The sequence below is a fragment of the Primulina tabacum genome, chromosome 10 (assembly GCF_025594145.1).
Source record: "Primulina tabacum isolate GXHZ01 chromosome 10, ASM2559414v2, whole genome shotgun sequence".
Taxonomy (NCBI): domain Eukaryota; kingdom Viridiplantae; phylum Streptophyta; class Magnoliopsida; order Lamiales; family Gesneriaceae; genus Primulina; species Primulina tabacum.
In genome coordinates, this window is record NC_134559.1 from 28,279,794 (window position 1) to 28,301,539 (window position 21,746).

Sequence of the window (21,746 nt, forward strand, 5' to 3'; positions counted from 1 at the left end):
AAGGAAATAACGAATGTAAAGCAATTATTATGCCTGGGATACGATAAAATGGAACCGGAATCGAATTTCGAACTTCCTAAGCGGATTTCTCGAGGAAACGAAAGCTTAACAGAAGCGGTAAATCGCAAATTAGAGGGTCTTAGAGAAGGAATTCGGCTAAAATCTCGTCAGCTCATTGCGTAGTAATGAGTCTCGTCTGTTTGCCCGTTTACAATCAAATTAGCCTAGAATTTGGTCCAAATCCGGCATTGCCCGAGCTACTTTCATTTAACATGTCTTATCTGGTCACGATCGAGATTCAGATTATTTGAGCCGAAACTCGTCTGTCAACAAGTAATCGGAAATAGAAAAACACGAAAAGGGGTGCAACACGAGGACTTCCCAGGGGGTCACCCATCCTAGTACTGCTCTCGCCCAAGCACGCTTAACTTTGGAGTTTTGATGGGATCCGGTGCATTAGTGCTGGTCTGATCGAACCAGACATTGAGTGGGATGTTTATTCTTACATCCCTCGAGTACGTATGGAGCGGGCGGCGATGGACAACACGCGGCACTGCTCTCGCCCAATCATAACCATGATGTTAAGCGTTCTGGCGCGATGGCAGAGGTAGGATGGGTGACCTCCCTGGGAAGACCTCGTGTCGCGACCGTTTACGTAAATTATGGATAAAACAGTCGAAATAATTGTTTTTAATGAGTTAACCGTCTCCGGTGTAATCTGCGTCATACCCTTCCGCACAGAACCGGCTCACGACAACAAAAATCGAAAAATGTTCCCAGAAAATACAAAAAAAATAAGAAGAAGGAAATAACGAATGTAAAGCTATTATTATGCCTCGGATACGATAAAATGGAACCGGAATCGAATTTCGAACTTCCTAAGCGGATTTCTCGAGGAAACGAAAGCTTAACAGAAGCGGTAAATCGCAAATTAGAGGGTCTTAGAGAAGGAATTCGGCTAAAATCTCGTCAGCTCATTGCGTAGTAATGAGTCTCGTCCGTTTGCTTGTTTACAATCAAATTAGCCTACAATTTTGTCCAAATCCGGCAGTGCCCGAGCTACTTTCATTTAACATGTCTTATCTAGTCTCGATCGAGATTCAGATGATTTGAGCCGAAAATCGTCTGTCAACAAATAATCAAAAATAGAAAAACACGAAAAGGGGTGCAACACGAGGACTTCCCAGGGGGTCACCCATCCTAGTACTGCGCTTTCGCCCAAGCACGCTTAACTTCGGAGTTCTGATGGGATCCGGTGCATTAGTGCTAGCATGATAGCACCCGACATTGAGTGGGATGTTTATTCTTATATCCCTCGAGTACGTGTGGAGCGGGCGGCGATGGACAACACGCGGCACTGCTCTCGCCCAATCATAACCATGAAGTTAAGCGTTCTGGCGCGATGGCAGAGCTAGGATGGGTGACCTCCCTGGGAAGACCTCGTGTCGCGACCGTTTACGTAAATTATGGATAAAACAGTCGAAATAATTGTTTTTAATGAGTTAACCGTCTCCGGAGTAATCTGCGTCATTCCCTTCCGCACAGAACCGGCTCACGACAACAAAAATCGATAAAAGTTCCCAGAAAATAAAAAAAAATAAGAAGAAGCAAATAACGAATGTAAAGCTATTATTATTCTTACGATACGATAAAATGGAACAAGAATCGAATTTCGAACTTCCTAAGCGGATTTCTCGAGGAAACGAAAGCTTAACAGAAGCGGTCAATCTCAAATTAGAGGGTCTTAGAGAAGGAATTCGGATAAAATCTCGTCAGCTCATTGCGTAGTAATGAGTCTCGTCCGTTTGCCCGTTTACAATCAAATTAGCCTACAATTTTGTTCAAATCCGGCATTGCCCGAGCTACTTTCATTTCACATGTCTTATCTGGTCCCGATCGAGATTCAGATGATTTGAGCCGAAAATCGTATGTCAACAAGTAATCAAAAATAGAAAAACACGAAAAGGGGTGCAACACGAGGACTTCCCAGGGGGTCACCCATCCTAGTACTGCGCTTTCGCCCAAGCACGCATAACTTCGGAGTTCTGATGGGATCCTGTGCATTAGTGCTGTTATGATCGCACCGGACATTGAGTGGGATGTCTATTCTTATATCCCTCGAGTACGTGTGGAGCGGGCGGCATTGGACAACACGCGGCACTACTCTCGCCCAATCATAACCATGAAGTTAAGCGTTCTGGCGCGATTGCAGAGCTAGGATGGGTGACCTCCCTGGGAAGACCTCGTTTCGCGACCGTTTACGTAAATTATGGATAAAACAGTCGAAATTATTGTTTTTAATGAGTTCACCATCTCCGGAGTAATCTGCGTCATACCCTTCCGCACAAAACCGGCTCCCGACAACAAAAATCGATAAATGTTCCCAGAAAATAGAAAAAAAATAAGAAGAAGGAAATAACAAATGTAAAGCTATTATTATGCCTGGGATACGATAAAATGGAACCGGAATCGAATTTCGAACTATCTAGGCGGATTTCTCGAGGAAAAGAAAGCTGAACAAAAGCGATAAATCGCAAATTAGAGGGTCTTAGAGAAGGAATTCGACTAAAATCTCGTCAGCTTATTGCGTAGTAATGAGTCTCGTCCGTTTGCCCATTTACAATCAAATTAGCCTACAATTTTGTCCAAATCCGGCAGTTCCCGAGCTACGTTGATTTCACATTTCTTATTTGGTCCCGATCGAGAATCAGATGATTTGAACCGAAAATCGCCTGTCAACAAGTAATTAAAAGTAGAAAAACACGAAAAGGGGTGCAACACGAGGACTTCCCAGCGGGTCACCCATCCTAGTACTGCTCTCGCCCAATCATGCTTAACTTCGGAGTTCTGATGGGATCCGGTGCATTAGTGCTAGCATGATAGCACCCGACATTGAGTGGGATGTTTATTCTTATATCTCTCGAGTACGTGTGGAGCGGGCGACAATGGACAACACGTGGCACTGCTCACGACCAATGAGAACGATGAAGTTAAGCGTTCTGGCGCGATGGTAGAGCTAGGATGGGTGACCTCCCTAGGAAGTCCTCGTGTCGCGACCGTTTATGTAAATTATAGCTAAAACAGTCGAAATAATTGTTTTTAATGAGGTAACCGTCTCCAGAATAATCTGCGTCATACCCTTTTCCGCACAGAATCGGCTCACGATAACAAAAATCGCTAAATGTTCCCAAAAAATAAAAAAAATAAGAAGAAGAAAATAGCGAATGTAAAGCTATTATTATGCCTGGGATACCATAAGATGGAACAAGAATCGAATTTCGGACTTCCTAAGCGGATTTCTCGAGGAAACGGAAGTTTAACAGTCAAATTAGTCTACAATTTTGTCCAAATCCGGCAGTGCCCGAGCTACGTTGATTTCACATGTCTTATCTGCTCCCGATCGAGATTGAGATGATTTGAGCCGAAAATCGTCTGTCAACAAGTAATCAAAAATAGAAAAACACGAAAAGGGGTGCAACACGAGGACTTCCCCGGGGGTCACCCATCCTAGTACTGCTCTCGCCCAAGCACGCTTAACTTCGAAATTCTGAAGGGATCCGGTGCATTAGTGCTAGTATGATCGCACCCGACATTTAGATGATTTTTAATCTTATATCTTTCGAGTACGTGTGGAGCGGGCAACGATGGACAACACGCGGCACTACTCTCCCCCAATCAGAACCATGAAGTTAAGCGTTCTGGCGCGATGGCAAAGATAGGATGGGTGACCTTCCTGGGAAGTCCTCGTGTGACGACCGTATACGTAAATTATGGCTAAAACAGTTGATCTAATTGTTTTTAATGAGTTAACCGTCTCCGGAGTAATCTGCGACATACCCTTCCGCACAAAACCAGCTCACAGCAACAAAAATCGCTAAATGTTCCCAGAAAATAGAAAAAAAATAAGAAGAAGAAAATAGCGAATGTAAAGCTATTATTATGCATGAGATACGAGAAAATGGAATAGGAATCGAATTTCGAACTTCTTAAGCTGATTTCTCGATGAAACGGAGGCTTAACTGAAGCGGAAAATCGTAAATTAGAGGGCTTTAGAGAAGGTATTCGGCTAAAATCTCGATCCGCATTGAGCCTCGTTCGTTGCCCGTTTACAATCAAATTAGGCTACAATTTTGTCCAAATCAGGCAGTGCCCGAGCTACGTTGATTTCACAAGTTTTATCTGATCCCGATCGAGATTCAGATTATTTTAGCCGAAAATCGGCTGTCAACAAGTAATCAAAAATAGAAAAACACGAAAAGGGGTGCAACACGAGAACTTCCCAAGGGGTCACCCATCCTAGTACTGCACTCGCCCAAGCACGCTTAACATCGGAGTTCTAATGGGATCCGGTGCATTACTTCTAGTATGATAGCATCCGACATTGTGTGGGATGTTTATTCTTATATCTCTCGAGTACGTGTGGAGCGGCCGACGATGGACAAGACGCGGTACTGCTCTCGCACAATCAGAACCATGAAGTTAAGCGTTCTGGCGCGATGGCTGAGCTAGGATGGGTGACCTCCCTTGGAAGTTCTCGTGTCGCGACCGTTTACGTAAATTATGGCTAAAACAGTCGAAATAATTGTTTTTAATAATTTAACCCTTTCCGGAGTAATCTGCGTCATAACCTTCCGCACAGAACCGGCTCACGGCAACAAAAATCGCTAAATGTTCCCAGAAAATAGAAAAAAAAATAAGAAGAAAAAAATATCGAATGTAAAGCTATTATTATGCCTGAGATACGATAAAATGGAACAGGAATCGAATTTGGATTTTCCTAAGCGGATTTCTTGAGGAAACGGAAGCTTAACAGAAGCAGAAAATCGCAAATTAGAGGGTCTTAGAGAAGGAATTCGGCTAAAATCTCGCCAGCTCATTGCGGAGTAATGAGTCTCGTTCATTTGCCCGTTTACAATCAAATTAGGCTAAAATTTTGTCCGAATCCGGCTGTGCCCGAGCTACGTTGATTTCACATGTCTTATCTGGTCCCGATCGAGATTCAGATGATTTGAGCCGAAAATCGTCTGTCAACAAGTAATCAAAAACAGAAAAACACGAAAAGAGGTGCAACACGAGGACTTTCCAGGGGTCACCCATCCTAGTACTGCACTCGCCCAAGCACGCTTAACTTCGGAGCTCTGATAGGATCCAGTGCATTAGTGCTGGTATGATCGCACCTGACATTGAGTAGGATGTTTATTCTTATATCCCTCGAGTACGTGTGGAGCGGGCGGCGATGGACAACACGCGGCACTGCTCTCGCCCAATCAGAACCAATAAGTTTGCTTTCTAGCGCGATGGCAGAGCTAGGATGAGTGACCTCCCTGGGAAGTCCTCGTGTCGCGACCGTTTACGTAAATTATTGCTTTAATGAGTTAACAATCTCCGGAGTAATCTGCGTCATACCCTTCTGCACAGAACCGGCTCACTACAATAAAAATCGCTAAATGTTCCCAGAAAATAGAAAAAAAATAAGAAGAAGAAAATAGCGAATGTAAAGCTATTATTATGCCTGAGATACGATAAAATGGAACAAGAATCGATTTTCGAACTTCCTAAGCCGATTTCTAGAGGAAACAAAAACTTAACGTAAGCGGAAAATTGCAAATTAGAGGGTCTTAGAGAAGGAATTCGGCTAAAATCTCGTCAGCTCATTGCGGAGTAATGAGTCTCATTTTTTTGCCCGTTTACAATCAATTTAGGCTACAATTTTGTCCAAATCCGGCAGTGCCCGAGCTACGTTGATTTCACAATACTTATCTAGTCCCGATCGAGATTCAGATGATTTGAGCCGAAAATCGTCTGTCAACAAGTAATCAAAAATAGATTAACACGAAAAAAGGTGCAACATGAGGACTTCCCAGGGGGTCACCCATCCTAGTACTGCTCTAGCCCAAGCACGGTTGACTTCGGAGTTCTGTTGGGATCCGGTGCATTAGTGCTGGTATGATTGCACCCGACATTGAGTGGGATTTTTATTCTTATATCCCTCGATTACGTGCGGAGCGGGCGGCGATGGACAACATGCGGCACTGCTCTCTCACAATAAGAACCATGAAGTTAAGCGTTCTAGCGCGATGGCTGAGCTATGATGGGTGACCTCCCTGGGAAGTCCTCGTGTCGCGACCGTTTAGGTAAATTATGGCTAAAACAGTCGAAATAATTGTTTTTAATGAGTTAATCGAATCCGGAGTAATCTACGTCATACCCTGCCGCACAGAACCGGCTCACGACAACAAAAATCTCTAAATGTTCCCAGAAAATAGAAAAAAAATAAGAAGAAAAAAATAGAGAATGTAAAGCTATTATTATGCCTGGGATACGATAAAATGGAACCGGAATCGAATTTCGAACTTCCTAAGCGGATTTCTCGAGGAAACAGAAGCTTAACAGAAGCAGAAAATCGCAAATTAGAGGGTCTTAGAGAAGGAATCCGGCTAAAATCTCGTCATCTCATTGCGGAGTAATGAGTCTCGTTCGTTTGCCCGTTTACAATCAAATTAGGCTACAATTTTGTCCAAATCCGGCATATCCCGAGCTACGTTGATTTCACATGCCTTATCTGGTCACGATCGAGATTCAGATGATTTGAGCCGAAAATCGGCTGTCAACACGTAATCAAAAATAGAAAATCTCGAAAAGGGGTGCAACACGAGGACTTATTAGGGGTCACCCATCATAGCACTGCTCTTGCCCAAGCACGCTTAACTTCGGAGTTCTGATGGGATCCGGTGCATTAGTTCTGGTATGATCGCACCCGACATTGAGTGGGATGTTTATTCTTATATCTCATGAGTACGTGTAGAGCGGGCGACGATGGACAACACGCGGCACTGCTCTCGCCCAATAAGAACCATGAAGTTAAGCGTTCTGGCGCGATGGCAGAGCTAGGATGGGTGACCTTCCTGGGAAGTCCTCGTGTCGCGACCGTTTACGTAAATTATGGCTAAAAGAGTCGAAATAATTGTTTTTAATGAGTTAACCGTCTCTGGAGTAATCTGCGTCATACCGTTCCGCACAGAACCGGCTCACGACAACAAAAATCGCTAAATGTTCCCAGAAAATAGAAAAAAAAATAAGAAGAAGAAAATATCGAATGTAAAGCTATTATTATGCCTGAAATACGATAAAATGGAACAGGAATCGAATTTCAAACTTTCTAAGAGGATTTCTCGAGGAAACAAAAGTTTAACAGAAGCGAAAAATCGCAAATTAGAGGGTCTTAGAGAAAGAATTCGGCTAAAATCTCGCCAGCTCATTGCGGAGTAATGAGTCTCGTTCGTTTGCCCGTTTACAATCAAATTAGGCTACAATTTTGTCCAAATCCGGCAGTGCCCGAGCTACGTTGATTTCACATGTCTTATCTGGTCCCGATCGAGATTCAGATGATTTGAGCCGAAAATCGTCTGTCAACAAGTAATCAAAAATAGAAAAACACGAAAAGAGGTGCAACACGAGGACTTCCCAGGGGTCACCCATCCTAGTACAGCACTCGCCCAAGCACGCTTAACTTCGGAGTTCTGATGGGATCCAGTGCATTAGTGCTGGTATGATCGCACCTGCCATTGAGAAGGATGTTTATTCTTATATCCTTCGAGTACGTGTGGAGCGGGCGGCGATGGACAACACGTGGAACTGCCCTCGCCCAATCAGAACCATGAAGTTTGCGTTCTGGCGCGATGGCAGACCTAGGATGGGTGACCTCCCTGGGAAGTCCTCGTGTCACGACCGTTTACGTAAATTATGGCTAAAAATGTCGAAATAATTGTTTTAATGAGTTAACCGTCTCCGGAGTAATCTGCGTCATACCTTTCCGCACAGAACCGGCTCACGACAATAAAAATCGCTAAATGTTCCCTGAAAATAGAAAAAAAAAATAAGAAAAAGAAAATAGCGAATGTAAAGCCATTATTACGCCTGAGATACGAAAAAATGGAACAAGAATAGAATTTCGAACTTCCTAAGCGGATTTCTCGAGGAAACAGAAGCTTAACAGAAGCGGAAAATCGCAAATTAGAGGGTCTTAGAGAAGGAATTCGGCTAAAATCTCGTCAGCTCATTGCGTAGTAATGAGTCTAATTTTTTTGCCCGTTTACAATCAAATTAGGCTACAATTTTGTCCAAATTCGGCAGTTCCCAAGCTACGTTGATTTCTCATGCCTTATCTGGTCTCGATCGAGATTCAGATGATTTGAGCTGAAAATCGGCTGTCAACAAGTAATCAAAAACAGAAAATCACGAAAAGGAGTGCAACACGAGGACTTCCCAGGGGTCACCCTTCCTATTACTGTTCTTGCCCAAGCACGCTTAACTTCGGAGTTCTGATGGGATCTGGTGCATTAGTGCTGGTATGATCGCACCCGAAATTGAGTGGGATGTTTATTCTTATATCTCTCGAGTACGTGTGGAGCGGGCGACGATGGACAACATGCGGCACTGCTCTCGCCCAATCAGAACCATGAAGTTAAGCGTTCTGGCGCGATGGCAGAGCTAGGATGGGTGACCTTCCTGGGAAGTCCTCGTGTCGCGACCGTTTACGTAAATTATGGCTAAAACAGTCGAAATAATTGTTTTTAATGAGTTAACCGTCTCCGGAGTAATCATCGTCATACCATTCCGCACAGAACCGGCTCACGGCAACAAAAATCGCTAAATGTTCCCAGAAATTAGAAAAAAAAATAAGAAGAAGAAAATATCGAATGTAAAGCTATTATTATGCCTGAGATACGATAAAATGGAATAGGAATCGAATTTCAAACTTTCTAAGAAGATTTCTCGAGGAAAAGGAAGCTTAACAGAAGCGGAAAATCGCAAATTAGAGGGTTTTAAAGAAAGAATTCGGCTAAAATCTTGCCAGCTCATTGCGGAGTAATGTGTCTCGTTCGTTTGCCCGTTTACAATCAAATTAGCAAATAATTTTGTCCAAATCCGGCAATGCCCGAGCTACGTTGATTTCACATGTCTTATCTTGTCCCGATCGAGACTCAGATGATTTGAGCCGAAAATCGTCTGTCAACAAGTAATAAAAAATAGATTAACACGAAAAGAGGTGCAACACGAGGACTTCCCAGGGGGTCACCCATCCTAGTACTGCTCTAGCCCAAGCACGGTTGACTTCGGAGTTCTGATGGGATCTGGTGCATTAGTGCTGGTATGATCGCACCTGACATTGAGTGAGATTTTTATTCTTATATCCCTCGAGTACGAGTGGAGCGGGCAGCGATAGACAACATGCGGCACTGAACTCGCCCAACACGTTTAACTTCGGAGTTCTAATGGGATCCGGTGCATTAGTGCTGGTATGATCGCACTCGAAATTGAGTGGGATTTTTATTGTTATATCCCTCGAGTACGTATGGAGTCGGTTGCGATAGACGACACGCGGCACTGCTCTCGTCCAATCAGAACCATAAAGTAAAGCGTTATGGCGCGATGGCAGAGCTAGGATGGGTGACCTCCTTGGGAAGTCCTATGTCACGACCGTTTACGTAATTTATGGGTAAAACAGTCGAAATAATTGTTTTTAATGAGTTAAACGTCTCCGGAGTAATCTACGTCATACCTTTCCGCACAGAACCAGCTCACGACAACAGAAATCGCTAAATGTTCCCAGAAAATAGAAAAAAATAAGAATAAGAAAAAATCGAATGTAAAGCTATTATTATGCTTGGGATACGATAAAATGGAACCGGAATCGAATTTCAAACTTCCTAAGCGGATTTCACGAGGAAACGGAAGCTTAACAGAAGCGGAAAATCGCAAATTAGAGGGTCTTCGAGAAGGAATTCAGATAAAATCTCGCCAGCTCATTGCGGAGCAATGAGTCTCGTTCATTTGCCTGTTTACAATCAAATTAGGCTACAATTTTGTCCAAATCCGACAGTGCCCGAGCTACGTTGATTTTACATGTGTTATCTGGTCCCGATCGAGATTCAGATGATTTGAGACGAAAATCGTCTATCAACAAGTAATCAAAATTAGAAAAACACGAAAAAGGTGCAACACGAGGACATTGAGTGGGATTTTTATTCTTATATCCCTCGAGTACGTGTGGAGCGGGCGGCGATGGACAACACACGGCACTGCTCTCGCCAAATCAGAACCATGAAGTTAAGCGTTCTGGCGCGATGGTAGAGCTAAGATGGGTGACCTCCCTAACAAGTCCTCGTGTTGCGACCGTTTACGTAAATTATAGCTAAAACAGCCGAAATAATTGTTTTTAATGAGTTAACCGTCTCCGGAGTAATCTGCATCATTCCCTTCCGCACAGAACCGGCTCACGACAACAAAAATCGCTAAATGTTCCCAGAAAATAGAAAAAAAGAAGAAGAAAATAGCGAATGTAAAGCTATTATTATAACTGGGATACGATAAAATGGAACCGGAATCGAATTTCGGACTTCCTAAGCGGATTTCTCGAGGAAACGGATGCTAAACAGAAGCGTAAAATCGCAAATTAGAGGGTCTTAGAAAAGGAATTCGGCTAAAATCTCGCCATTTCGTTACGGAGTAATGAGTCTCGTTCGTTTGCCCGTTTACAATCAAATTAGGAAAAAATATTGTCCAAATCCGGCAGTGCCCGAGCTACGTTGATTTCACATGTCTTATCTGGTCTCGATCGAGATTCAGATGATTTGAGCCGAAAATCGTCTGTCAACAAGTAATCAAAAATAGAAAAACACGAAAAAAGGTGCAACACGAGGACTTCCCAGGGGGTCACCTATCCTAGTACTGCTCCCGCCCAAGCATGCTTAACTTCGGAGTTCTGATGGGATGCGGTGCATTAGTGGTGGTATGATCGCACCCGACATTGAGAAGGATGTTTATTCTTATATCTCTCGAGTACCTGTGGAGAAGGCGGCGATGGACAACACTCGGCACTGCTCAAGCCCAATTCGAACCATGAAGTTAAGCGTTCTATCGCGATGGCAGAGCTAGGATGGGTGACCTCCCTGGGCAATCCTCGTGTCGCGACCGTTTACGTAAATTATGGCTTAAACAGTCGAAATAATTGTTTTTAATGAGTTAACCATCTCCGGAGTAATCTGTGTCATACCCTTCCGCACAGAACCGGCTCACGACAACAAAAATCGCTAAATGTTCCCAGAAAATAGAAAAAAAAATAAGAAGAAGAAAATAATGAATGTAAAGCTATTATTATGCCTGGGATACGATAAAATGGAACCGGAATCGAATTTCGGACTTACTAAGCTGATTTCTCGAGGAAACAGAAGCTTAACAAAAGCGGAAAATCGCAAATTAGAGGGCTTAGAGAAGGAATTCGGCTAAAATTTCGCAACCTCGTTGCGGAGTAACGAGTCTCGTTCGTTTGCCCGTTTACAATCAAATTGGCCTACAATTTTGTCCAAATCCGGCAGTGCCCGAGCTACGTTTATTTCACATGTCTTATCTGGTCCCAATCGAGATTCAGATGATTTGAGCCGAAAATCGTCTGTCAACAAGTAATCAAAAATAGAAAAACACGAAAATGGGTGCAACACGAGGACTTCCTAGGGGGTCACCCATCCTAGTACTGCTCTCGCCCAAGCTCGCTTAACTTCGCAGTTCTGATGGGATTCGGTGCATTAGTGCTGGTATGATCGCACCTGACATTGAGTGGGATGTTTATTCTTATATCCCTCGAGTACGTGTGGAGTGGGCGGCGATGGACAACACGCGGCGCTGCTCTCGTCCAATCAGAACCATGAAGTTAAGTGTTCTGGCGCGATGGCAGAGCGAGGATGGGTGACCTCCCTAGGCAGTCCTCATGTCGCGACCACTTACGTAAATTATGGCTAAAACAATCGAAATAATTGTTTTTACTGAGTTAAGCGTCTCCGGAGTAATCTTTGCACAGAACCGGCTCACGACATCAAAAATCGCTAAATGTTCCCAGAAAATAGAAAAAAAAAATAAGAAGAAGAAAATATCGAATGTAAAGCTATTTTTTCGCTTGGGATACGATAATAAAATGGAACAGGAATCGAATTTCCAACTTCCTAAGCGGATTTCTCGAGGAAATGGAAGCTTAACAGAAGCGGAAAATCGCAAATTAGAGGGTCTTAGAGAAGGAATTTGGCTAAAATCTCGCAAGCTCATTGCAGAGTAATGAGCCTCTTTCGTTTGCCCGTTTACAATCAAATTAGGCTACAATTTTATCCAAATACGGCAGTGCCCGAGCTACGTTGATTTCACATGTCTTATCTGGTCCCGATCGAGATTCAGATGATTTGAGCCGAAAATCGTCCGTCAACAAGTAGTCAAAAATAGAAAAAGACGAAAAGGGGTGCAAAACGAGGACATCCTAAGGGGTCACCCATCCTAGTACTGCTCTCGCCCAAACACGCTTAACTTCAGAGTTCCGATGGGATCTGGTGCATTAGGGCTGGTACGATCGCACCCGACATTGAATTGGATGTTTATTCTTATATCCCTCGAGTACGTGTGGAGCAGGCGGCGATGGACAATACGCGTCACTGCTCTAGCCCAATCAGAACCATGAAGTTAAGCGTTCTGGCCAGACGGCAGAGTTAGGATGGGTGACCTCCCAGGGAAGTCCTCGTGTCGCGACCGTTTACGTAAATTATGGCTAAAACAGTCGAAATAATTGTTTTTAATGAGTTAACTGTCCACGGAGTAATATGCGTCATACCCTTTCGCACATAACCGGCTCACTACAACAAAAATCGCTAAATGTTCCCAGAAAATAGAAAAAAATAAGAATAAGAAAATAGCGAATATAATGCTATTATTATGCGTGGGATACGATAAAATGGAAACGGAATCGAATTTTTAACTACCTAAGCGGATTTCTCGAGGAAACGGAAGCTTAACAGAAGCGGAAAATCGCAAATTAGAGGGTCTTAGAGATGGAATTCAGCTAAAATCTCGCCAGCTCATTGCGGAGAAATGAGTCTCGTTCGTTTGCCCGTTTACAATCAAATTAGGCCACAATTTTGTCCAAATCCGGCAGTTCCCGAGCTACGTTGATTTCACATGTCTTATCTGGTCTCGATCGAGATTCAGATGATTTGAGCTGAAAATCGTCTGTCAACAAGTAATAAAAAATAGAAAAACACGAAAAGGGGTGCAACACGAGGACTTCCCAGGGGGTCACCCATCCTAGTACTGCTCACGCCCAAGCACGCTTAACTTCGGAGTTTTTATACGTCCGGTGCATTATTGCTTGTATGATCGCACCCGACATTGATTGGGATTTTTACTATTATATCCCTTGAGTACGTGTGGAGCGGGCGACGATGGACAAAACGCGGCACTGCTCTCGTCCAATCAGAACCATGAAGTTAAGCTCGAAATAATTGTTTTTAATGAGTTAACCGTCTCCGGAGAAATCAGCGTCATACCCTTCCGCACAGAACCGGCTCACGACAACAAAAATCGCTAAATGCTCCCAAAAAATACAAAAAAAAATAAGAAGAAGAAAATAGCGAAGGTAAAGCTTATATTATGCCTGGGATACGATAAAATGGAACATGAATCGAATTTCAAACTTCCTAAGCGGATTTCAATAGGAAACGGAAGATTAACAGAAGCGGAAAATCGCAAATTATAGGGTCTTAGAGAAGGAATTCGGCTAAAATCTCGCCAGCTCATTGCAGAGTAATGAGTCTCGTTCGTTTGCCCGTTTACAATCAAATTAGAAAAAAATTTTGTCCAAATCCGGCAGTGCTCGAGCTATGTTTATTTCACATGTCTTATCTGGTCCCGATCGAGATTCAGATGATTTGAGCCTAAAATCGTCTGTCAACAAGTAATAAAAAATAGAAAAACACGAAAAGGGGTGCAACACAAGGTCTTTCCAGTGGGTCACCCATTTTAGTACTGCTCTCGCCCAAGCACGCTTAACTTCGGAGTTATGATAGGATGCGGTGCATTAGTGCTGGTATGATCGCACCCAACATTGAGTGGGATGTTTATTCTTATATCTCTTGAGTACGTGTGGAGCAGGCAGCGATGGACAACACTCGGCACTGCTCAAGCCCAATCAGAACCATGAAGTTAAGCGTTCTGTCGCGATGGCAGAACTAGGATGGGTGACCTCCCTGGGAAGTCCTCGTGTCCCGACCGTTTACGTAAAATATGGCTAAAACAGTCGAAATAATTTTTTTTAATGAGTTAACCGTCTCCAGAGCAATTCTCTTCATACCTTTCGGCACAGAACCGGCTCACGACAACAAAAATCGGTAAATTTTCCCAGAAAATAGAAAATAAAATAAGAAGAAGAAAATAACGAATTTAAAGCTATTATTATGCCTGAGATACGATAAAATGGAACCGAAATCGAATTTTGGACTTCCTAAGCGGATTTTTAGAGGAAACAGAAGTTTAACAAAAGCGGAAAATCGCAAATTAGAGGGTCTTAGAGAAAGAATTCGGCTAAAATCTCGCAACCTCGTTGCGGAGTAATGAGTCTCGCTCGTTTGCCCTTTTACAATCAAATTAGCCTACAATTTTGTCCAAATCTGGCAGTGCCCGAGCAACGTTTATTTCACATGTCTTATCTGGTCCCGATCGAGATTCAGATGAATTGAGCCAAAAATCGTCTGTCAACAAGTAATCAAAAATAGAAAAACACGAAAATGGGTGCAACACGAGGACTTCCTAGGGGGTCACCCATCCTAGTACTGCCCTCGCCCAAGCACGCTTAACTTCGGAGTTCTGATGGGATTCGTTGCATTAGTGCTGGTATGATCGCACCCGACATTGAGTGGGATGTTTATTTTTATATCCCTCGAGTACGTGTGGAGTGGGCGGCGATGGACAACACGCGGCACTGCTCTCGCCCAATCAGAACCATGAAATTAAGTGTTCTGGCGCGATGGCACAGCGAGGATGGGTGACCTCCCTGGGCAGTCCTCGTGTCGCGATCACTTACGTAAATTATGGCTAAAACAGTCGAAATTATTGTTTTTAATGAGCTAACCGTCACCGGAGTAATCTACGCACAGAACCGGATCACGAGAAAACGAAAGCTTAACAGAAGCGGAAAATCGCAAATTAGAGGGTCTTAGAGAAGGAATTCGGCTAAAATCTCGCCAGCTCATTGCGGAGTAATGAGTCTCGTTCGTTTGCCCGTTTAAAATCAAATTAGGCTACAATTTTTTCCAAATCCGGCAGTGCCCGAGCTACGTTAATTTCACATGACTTATCTGGTCCCGATCGAGATTCAGATGATTAGAGCCGAAAATCGTCTGTCAACAAGTAATCAAAAATAGAAAAACACGGAAAAGGGGTTCAACACGAGGACTTCCCAGGGGGTTACACATCATAGTAGTGCTCTCGCCCAAGCACGCTTAACTTCGGAAGTATGATGGGATCTGGTACATTATTGCTGGTATGATCGCACCCGACATTGAGTGGGATTTTTATTCTTACATCCCTCGAGTACGTGTGGAGCCGGCGGCGATGGACAACACGCGGCACTGCTATCTAAAACCATGAAGTTAAGCTCGAAATAATTGTTTTTAATGAGTTCACCGTCACCGGAGTAATCTGTGTCATACCCTTCCACACAGCACCGGATCACGACAACAAAAATCGCTAAATGTTCTCAGAAAATAGAAAAAAAATTAGAAGAAGAAAATAGCGAATGTAAAGCTATTATTATGCTTTGTCCAAATACCGCAGTTCCCTAGCTACGTTGATTTCACATGTTTTATCTAGTCCCGATCGAGATTCAGATAAGTTGAGCCGAAAATCGCCAGTCAACAAGTAATCAAAAATAGAAAAACACGAAAAGGGGTGCAACACGAGGATATCCTAGGGGGTCACCCATCCACGTACAGCTCTCGTCCAAGCACGCTTAACTTCGGCGTTCCGATGGGATCTGGTGCATTAGGGCTGGTATGATCGCACCCGACATTAAGTGGGATGTTTATTCTTATATCTCTCGAGCACGTGTGGAGCAGGAGGCGATGGACAACACGCGGCACTGCTCTGGGAAGTCCTCGTGTCGCGTTCTGGTGCGACGACAGAGCTAGGATGGGTGACCTACCTGGGAAGTCCTCGTGTCGCGACCGTTTACATAAATTATTGATAAAACAGTCGAAATAATTGTTTATAATGAGTTAATCGTCTCCGGAGTAATCTGCGTCATACCTTTCCGCACATAACCGGCTCACGACAACAAAAATCGCTAAATGTTCATAGAAAATAGAAAAAAAAATAAGAAGTAGAAAATAGCGAAAGTAAAGCTATTATTATGCTTGGGATACGATAAAATGGAACCGGAATCGAATTTCGGACTTCCTAAGCGAATTTCCCGAGGAAACGGAAGCTTAACAGAAGCGGAAAATCGCAAATTAGAAGGTCTTAGAGAATGAATTTGGCTAAAATCTCGCCAGCTCATTGCGAAGCAAAAAGTCTCGTTCGTTTGCCAGTTTACAATCAAATTAGCCTACAATTTTGTCTAAATCTGGCAGTTCTCGTGCTACGTTGATTTCACATGTTTTATCTGGTCCCGATCGAGATTCAGATGATTTGAGCCGAAAATAGTCTGTCAACAAGTAATCAAAAATATAAAAACACGAAAAAGGGTGCAACACGAGGACTTCCCAGGGGGTCACCCATCCTAGTACTGCTCTCGCACAAGCACACTTAACTTAGGAGTTTTGATGGGATCCGATGCGTTAGTGCTATTATGATCTCACCCGACATTGAGTGTGATGTTTATTCTTATATCCCTAGAGTACATGTGGAGCGGGCGACGATAGACAACACGCGGCACTTCTCTCGCCCAATCAGAACCATGAAGCTAAGTGTTCTAGCGCGACGACAGAGCTAGGATGGGTGACCTACCTGGGAAGTCCTCGTGTCGCGATCGTTTACGTAAATTGAGGCTAAAACAGTCGAAATAAAAGTTTTTAATCAGTTAATCGTCTCCGGAGTAATCTGCGTCATACCTTTCCGCACATAACCGGCTCACGACAACAAAAATCGCTAAATGTACATAGAAAATAGAAAAAAAAATAAGAAGTAGAAAATAGCGAAAGTAAAGCTATTATTATGCTTGGGATACGATAAAATGGAACCGGAATCGAATTTCGGACTTCCTAAGCGAATTTCCCGAGGAAACGGAAGCTTAACAGAAGCGGAAAATCGCAAATTAGAAGGTCTTAGAGAATGAATTTGGCTAAAATCTCGCCAGCTCATTGCGAAGCAAAAAGTCTCGTTCGTTTGCCAGTTTACAATCAAATTAGCCTACAATTTTGTCCAAATCTGGCAGTTCTCGAGCTACGTTGATTTCACATGTTTTATCTGGTCTCGATCGAGATTCAGATGATTTGAGCCGAAAATAGTCTGTCAACAAGTAATCAAAAATATAAAAACACGAAAAAGGGTGCAACACGAGGACTTCCCAGGGGGTCACCCATCCTAGTACTGCTCTCGCACAAGCACACTTAACTTAGGAGTTTTGATGGGATCCGATGCGTTAGTGCTATTATGATCTCACCCGACATTGAGTGTAATGTTTATTCTTATATCCCTAGAGTACATGTGGAGCGGGCGACGATAGACAACACGCGGCACTTCTCTCGCCCAATCAGAACCATGAAGCTAAGTGTTCTGGCGCGATGGCAGAGCGAGGATGGGTGACCTCCCTGGGCAGTCCTCTTGTCGCGATCGTTTACGTAAATTGAGGCTAAAACAGTCGAAATATTTGTTTTTAATGAGTTAAACGTCTCCGGAGTAATCTGCATCATACTCTTCCGCACAGAACCGGCTCACGACAACAAAAATCGCTAAATGTTCCCAGAAAAATGAAAAAAATAAGAAGAAGAAAATAGCGAATGTAAAGCTATTATTATGCCTGGGATACGATAAAATGGAATCAGAGTCGAATTTCGGACTTCCTAAGTGAATTTCTCGAGGAAACGGCAGCTTAACAGAAGCGGAAAATCGCAAGTTAGAGGGTCTTAGAGAAGGAATTTGGCTAAAATCTTGCCAGCTCTTTGCTGAGCAATGAGTCTCGTTCGTTTGCCCGTTTATAATCAAATTAGGCAAAAATTTTGTCCAAATCCGGCAGAGACCGAGCTACGTTGATTTCACATGTCTTATCTTGTCCCGATCGAGATTCAGATGATTTGAGCCGAAAATCGTCTGTCAACAAGTAATCAAAAATAGAAAAACACGAAAAGGGATGCAACACGAGGACTTCCCAGGGGGTCACCCATAATAGTACTGCTTTCGCCCAAGCACGCTTAACTTCGGAGTTCTGATGGGATCCGGTGCATTAGTGCTGGTATGATCGCACCCGACATTGAGAGGGATTTGTATTATTATATACCTCGAGTACGTGTGGAGCGGGCGGCGATGGACAACACGCGGCACTGCTCTCGCTCAATCAGAACCTTGAAGTTAAGCGTTCTGGCGCGATGGAAGAGCTAGGATGGGTGACCTACCTTGGAAGTCCTCGTGTCGCGATCGTTTACTTAAATTATGGCTAAAACAGTAGAAATAATTGTTTTTAATTAGTTAATCGTTTCCGGAGTAATCTAAGTCATACCCTTCCGCACAGAACCGACTCACGACAACAAAAATCGCTAAATGTTCCCAGAAAATAGAAAGAAAATAAGAATGTCTCATTTGGTCCCGATCGAGATTCAGATGATTTGAGCCGAAAATCGTCTGTCAACAAGTAATCAAAAATAGAAAAACACGGAAAAGGGGTTCAACACGAGGACTTCCCAGGGGGTTACACATCATAGTAGTGCTCTCGCCCAAGCACGCTTAACTTCGGAAGTATGATGGGATCTGGTACATTATTGCTGGTATGATCGCACCCGACATTGAGTGGGATTTTTATTCTTACATCCCTCGAGTACGTGTGGAGCCGGCGGCGATGGACAACACGCGGCACTGCTATCTAAAACCATGAAGTTAAGCTCGAAATAATTGTTTTTAATGAGTTCACCGTCACCGGAGTAATCTGTGTCATACCCTTCCACACAGCACCGGATCACGACAACAAAAATCGCTAAATGTTCTCAGAAAATAGAAAAAAAATTAGAAGAAGAAAATAGCGAATGTAAAGCTATTATTATGCTTTGTCCAAATACCGCAGTTCCCTAGCTACGTTGATTTCACATGTTTTATCTAGTCCCGATCGAGATTCAGATAAGTTGAGCCGAAAATCGCCAGTCAACAAGTAATCAAAAATAGAAAAACACGAAAAGGGGTGCAACACGAGGATATCCTAGGGGGTCACCCATCCACGTACAGCTCTCGTCCAAGCACGCTTAACTTCGGCGTTCCGATGGGATCTGGTGCATTAGGGCTGGTATGATCGCACCCGACATTAAGTGGGATGTTTATTCTTATATCTCTCGAGCACGTGTGGAGCAGGAGGCGATGGACAACACGCGGCACTGCTCTGGGAAGTCCTCGTGTCGCGTTCTGGTGCGACGACAGAGCTAGGATGGGTGACCTACCTGGGAAGTCCTCGTGTCGCGACCGTTTACATAAATTATTGCTAAAACAGTCGAAATAATTGTTTTTAATGAGTTAATCGTCTCCGAAGTAATCTGCGTCATACCTTTCCGCACATAACCGGCTCACGACAACAAAAATCGCTAAATGTACATAGAAAATAGAAAAAAAAATAAGAAGTAGAAAATAGCGAAAGTAAAGCTATTATTATGCTTGGGATACGATAAAATGGAACCGGAATCGAATTTCGGACTTCCTAAGCGAATTTCCCGAGGAAACGGAAGCTTAACAGAAGCGGAAAATCGCAAATTAGAAGGTCTTAGAGAATGAATTTGGCTAAAATCTCGCCAGCTCATTGCGAAGCAAAAAGTCTCGTTCGTTTGTTAGTTTACAATCAAATTAGCCTACAATTTTGTCCAAATCTGGCAGTTCTCGAGCTACGTTGATTTCACATGTTTTATCTGGTCCCGATCGAGATTCAGATGATTTGAGCCGAAAATAGTCTGTCAACAAGTAATCAAAAATATAAAAACACGAAAAAGGGTGCAACACGAGGACTTCCTAGGGGGTCACCCATCCTAGTACTGCTCTCGCACAAGCACACTTAACTTAGGAGTTTTGATGGGATCCGATGCGTTAGTGCTATTATGATCTCACCCGACATTGAGTGTGATGTTTATTCTTATATCCCTAGAGTACATGTGGAGCGGGCGACGATAGACAACACGCGGCACTTCTCTCGCCCAATCAGAACCATGAAGCTAAGTGTTCTGGCGCGATGGCAGAGCGAGGATGGGTGACCTCCCTGGGCAGTCCTCTTGTCGCGATCGTTTACGTAAATTGAGGCTAAAACAGTCGAAATATTTGTTTTTAATGAGTTAAACGTCTCCGGAGTAATCTGCATCATACCCTTCCGCACAGAACCGGCTCACGACAACAAAAATCGCTAAATGTTCCCAGAAAAATGAAAAAAATAAGAAGAAGAAAATAGCGAATGTAAAGCTATTATTATGCCTGGGATACGATAAAATGGAATCGGAGTCGAATTTCGGACTTCCTAAGTGAATTTCTCGAGGAAACGGCAGTTTAACAGAAGCGGAAAATCGCAAGTTAGAGGGTCTTAGAGAAGGAATTTGGCTAAAATCTTGCCAGCTCTTTGCTGAGCAATGAGTCTCGTTCATTTTCCCGTTTATAATCAAATTAGGCAAAAATTTTGTCCAAATCCGGCAGAGACCGAGCTACGTTGATTTCACATGTCTTATCTTGTCCCGATCGAGATTCAGATGATTTGAGCCGAAAATCGTCTGTCAACAAGTAATCAAAAATAGAAAAACACGAAAAGGGATGCAACACGAGGACTTCCCAGGGGGTCACCCATAATAGTACTGCTTTCGCCCAAGCACGCTTAACTTGGGAGTTCTGATGGGATCCGGTGCATTAGTGCTGGTATGATCGCACCCGACATTGAGAGGGATTCGTATTATTATATACCTCGAGTACGTGTGGAGCGGGCGGCGATGGACAACACGCGGCACTGCTCTCGCTCAATCAGAACCTTGAAGTTAAGCGTTCTGGCGCGATGGAAGAGCTAGGATGGGTGACCTACCTGGGAAGTCCTCGTGTCGCGATCGTTTACTTAAATTATGGCTAAAACAGTAGAAATAATTGTTTTTAATTAGTTAATCGTTTCCGGAGTAATCTAAGTCATACCCTTCCGCACAGAACCGACTCACGACAAAAAAAATCGCTAAATGTTCCCAGAAAATAGAAAGAAAATAAGAATGTCTCATTTGGTCCCGATCGAGATTCAGATGATTTGAGCCGAAAATCGTCTGTCAACAAGTAATCAAAAATAGAAAAACACGAAAAGGGGTACAACACGAGGACTTCTTAATGGGTCACCCATCCTAGTACTGCTGTCGCCCAAGCACGCTTAACTTCGGGGTTCCGATGGGATCCGGTGCATTAGTGCTGGTATAATCACACTCGACATTCAGTGGGATTTTTATTCTTATATCCCTCGAGTACGTGTGGAGCGGACGACGATGGACAACACCCGGCACTTCTCTCGCCCAATCAGAACCATGTAGTTAAGCGTTCTGGCACGATGGCAGAGTTTGGATGGGTGACCTCCCTCGGAATTCCTTGTGTCGCGACCGTTTACGTAAATTACTGATAAAACAGTCGAAATAATTGTTTTTAATGAGTTAACCGTTTCCGGAGTAATCTGCGTCATACACTTCCGCACAGAACCGGCTCACGACAACAAAAATCGCTAAATGTTCCCAGAAAATAGA

General features: G+C 43.5%; 19 non-coding genes and 9 pseudogenes across 19 annotated transcripts; all 28 read right to left on the bottom strand.

Moving 5' to 3' along the window:
- Positions 1–360: 360 nt before the first annotated feature.
- On the bottom strand, positions 361–479 carry LOC142507586 (5S ribosomal RNA). Its single transcript, XR_012805840.1, has one exon. It is a non-coding gene; the product is annotated as a 5S ribosomal RNA (ribosomal RNA).
- Positions 480–1,162: 683 nt separating this feature from the next.
- On the bottom strand, positions 1,163–1,283 carry LOC142507015 (5S ribosomal RNA). The gene has a single exon (XR_012805283.1). It is a non-coding gene; the product is annotated as a 5S ribosomal RNA (ribosomal RNA).
- A 682-nt stretch (positions 1,284–1,965) lies between these two features.
- Positions 1,966–2,086, bottom strand: LOC142511109 (5S ribosomal RNA; annotated as a pseudogene).
- A 683-nt stretch (positions 2,087–2,769) lies between these two features.
- On the bottom strand, positions 2,770–2,888 carry LOC142507770 (5S ribosomal RNA). The gene has a single exon (XR_012806017.1). It is a non-coding gene; the product is annotated as a 5S ribosomal RNA (ribosomal RNA).
- Positions 2,889–3,469: 581 nt separating this feature from the next.
- Positions 3,470–3,588, bottom strand: LOC142516531 (5S ribosomal RNA). The gene has a single exon (XR_012812321.1). It is a non-coding gene; the product is annotated as a 5S ribosomal RNA (ribosomal RNA).
- Positions 3,589–4,258: 670 nt separating this feature from the next.
- Positions 4,259–4,377, bottom strand: LOC142509250 (5S ribosomal RNA). The gene has a single exon (XR_012807434.1). It is a non-coding gene; the product is annotated as a 5S ribosomal RNA (ribosomal RNA).
- Positions 4,378–5,061: 684 nt separating this feature from the next.
- LOC142507483 (5S ribosomal RNA) lies at positions 5,062–5,179 on the bottom strand. Its single transcript, XR_012805740.1, has one exon. It is a non-coding gene; the product is annotated as a 5S ribosomal RNA (ribosomal RNA).
- A 660-nt stretch (positions 5,180–5,839) lies between these two features.
- Positions 5,840–5,958, bottom strand: LOC142508358 (5S ribosomal RNA). Its single transcript, XR_012806575.1, has one exon. It is a non-coding gene; the product is annotated as a 5S ribosomal RNA (ribosomal RNA).
- A 683-nt stretch (positions 5,959–6,641) lies between these two features.
- LOC142510043 (5S ribosomal RNA) lies at positions 6,642–6,759 on the bottom strand. The gene has a single exon (XR_012808183.1). It is a non-coding gene; the product is annotated as a 5S ribosomal RNA (ribosomal RNA).
- Positions 6,760–7,443: 684 nt separating this feature from the next.
- On the bottom strand, positions 7,444–7,561 carry LOC142514897 (5S ribosomal RNA). The gene has a single exon (XR_012810771.1). It is a non-coding gene; the product is annotated as a 5S ribosomal RNA (ribosomal RNA).
- A 683-nt stretch (positions 7,562–8,244) lies between these two features.
- On the bottom strand, positions 8,245–8,362 carry LOC142508150 (5S ribosomal RNA). Its single transcript, XR_012806378.1, has one exon. It is a non-coding gene; the product is annotated as a 5S ribosomal RNA (ribosomal RNA).
- A 684-nt stretch (positions 8,363–9,046) lies between these two features.
- Positions 9,047–9,165, bottom strand: LOC142515738 (5S ribosomal RNA). Its single transcript, XR_012811567.1, has one exon. It is a non-coding gene; the product is annotated as a 5S ribosomal RNA (ribosomal RNA).
- A 1,522-nt stretch (positions 9,166–10,687) lies between these two features.
- LOC142509163 (5S ribosomal RNA) lies at positions 10,688–10,806 on the bottom strand. Its single transcript, XR_012807350.1, has one exon. It is a non-coding gene; the product is annotated as a 5S ribosomal RNA (ribosomal RNA).
- Positions 10,807–11,489: 683 nt separating this feature from the next.
- On the bottom strand, positions 11,490–11,608 carry LOC142517507 (5S ribosomal RNA). The gene has a single exon (XR_012813249.1). It is a non-coding gene; the product is annotated as a 5S ribosomal RNA (ribosomal RNA).
- Positions 11,609–12,283: 675 nt separating this feature from the next.
- Positions 12,284–12,402, bottom strand: LOC142509479 (5S ribosomal RNA). Its single transcript, XR_012807651.1, has one exon. It is a non-coding gene; the product is annotated as a 5S ribosomal RNA (ribosomal RNA).
- A 682-nt stretch (positions 12,403–13,084) lies between these two features.
- Positions 13,085–13,202, bottom strand: LOC142511610 (5S ribosomal RNA; annotated as a pseudogene).
- A 596-nt stretch (positions 13,203–13,798) lies between these two features.
- On the bottom strand, positions 13,799–13,917 carry LOC142511016 (5S ribosomal RNA; annotated as a pseudogene).
- Positions 13,918–14,601: 684 nt separating this feature from the next.
- On the bottom strand, positions 14,602–14,720 carry LOC142515152 (5S ribosomal RNA). The gene has a single exon (XR_012811010.1). It is a non-coding gene; the product is annotated as a 5S ribosomal RNA (ribosomal RNA).
- Positions 14,721–15,250: 530 nt separating this feature from the next.
- Positions 15,251–15,369, bottom strand: LOC142512617 (5S ribosomal RNA; annotated as a pseudogene).
- A 390-nt stretch (positions 15,370–15,759) lies between these two features.
- On the bottom strand, positions 15,760–15,878 carry LOC142511650 (5S ribosomal RNA; annotated as a pseudogene).
- A 675-nt stretch (positions 15,879–16,553) lies between these two features.
- Positions 16,554–16,672, bottom strand: LOC142509911 (5S ribosomal RNA). Its single transcript, XR_012808056.1, has one exon. It is a non-coding gene; the product is annotated as a 5S ribosomal RNA (ribosomal RNA).
- Positions 16,673–17,356: 684 nt separating this feature from the next.
- Positions 17,357–17,475, bottom strand: LOC142509912 (5S ribosomal RNA). The gene has a single exon (XR_012808057.1). It is a non-coding gene; the product is annotated as a 5S ribosomal RNA (ribosomal RNA).
- A 682-nt stretch (positions 17,476–18,157) lies between these two features.
- LOC142513827 (5S ribosomal RNA) lies at positions 18,158–18,276 on the bottom strand. The gene has a single exon (XR_012809753.1). It is a non-coding gene; the product is annotated as a 5S ribosomal RNA (ribosomal RNA).
- A 410-nt stretch (positions 18,277–18,686) lies between these two features.
- Positions 18,687–18,805, bottom strand: LOC142512618 (5S ribosomal RNA; annotated as a pseudogene).
- A 390-nt stretch (positions 18,806–19,195) lies between these two features.
- LOC142511651 (5S ribosomal RNA) lies at positions 19,196–19,314 on the bottom strand (annotated as a pseudogene).
- Positions 19,315–19,989: 675 nt separating this feature from the next.
- On the bottom strand, positions 19,990–20,108 carry LOC142510770 (5S ribosomal RNA; annotated as a pseudogene).
- Positions 20,109–20,790: 682 nt separating this feature from the next.
- On the bottom strand, positions 20,791–20,909 carry LOC142516000 (5S ribosomal RNA). Its single transcript, XR_012811818.1, has one exon. It is a non-coding gene; the product is annotated as a 5S ribosomal RNA (ribosomal RNA).
- Positions 20,910–21,318: 409 nt separating this feature from the next.
- LOC142511056 (5S ribosomal RNA) lies at positions 21,319–21,437 on the bottom strand (annotated as a pseudogene).
- Positions 21,438–21,746: the final 309 nt, after the last annotated feature.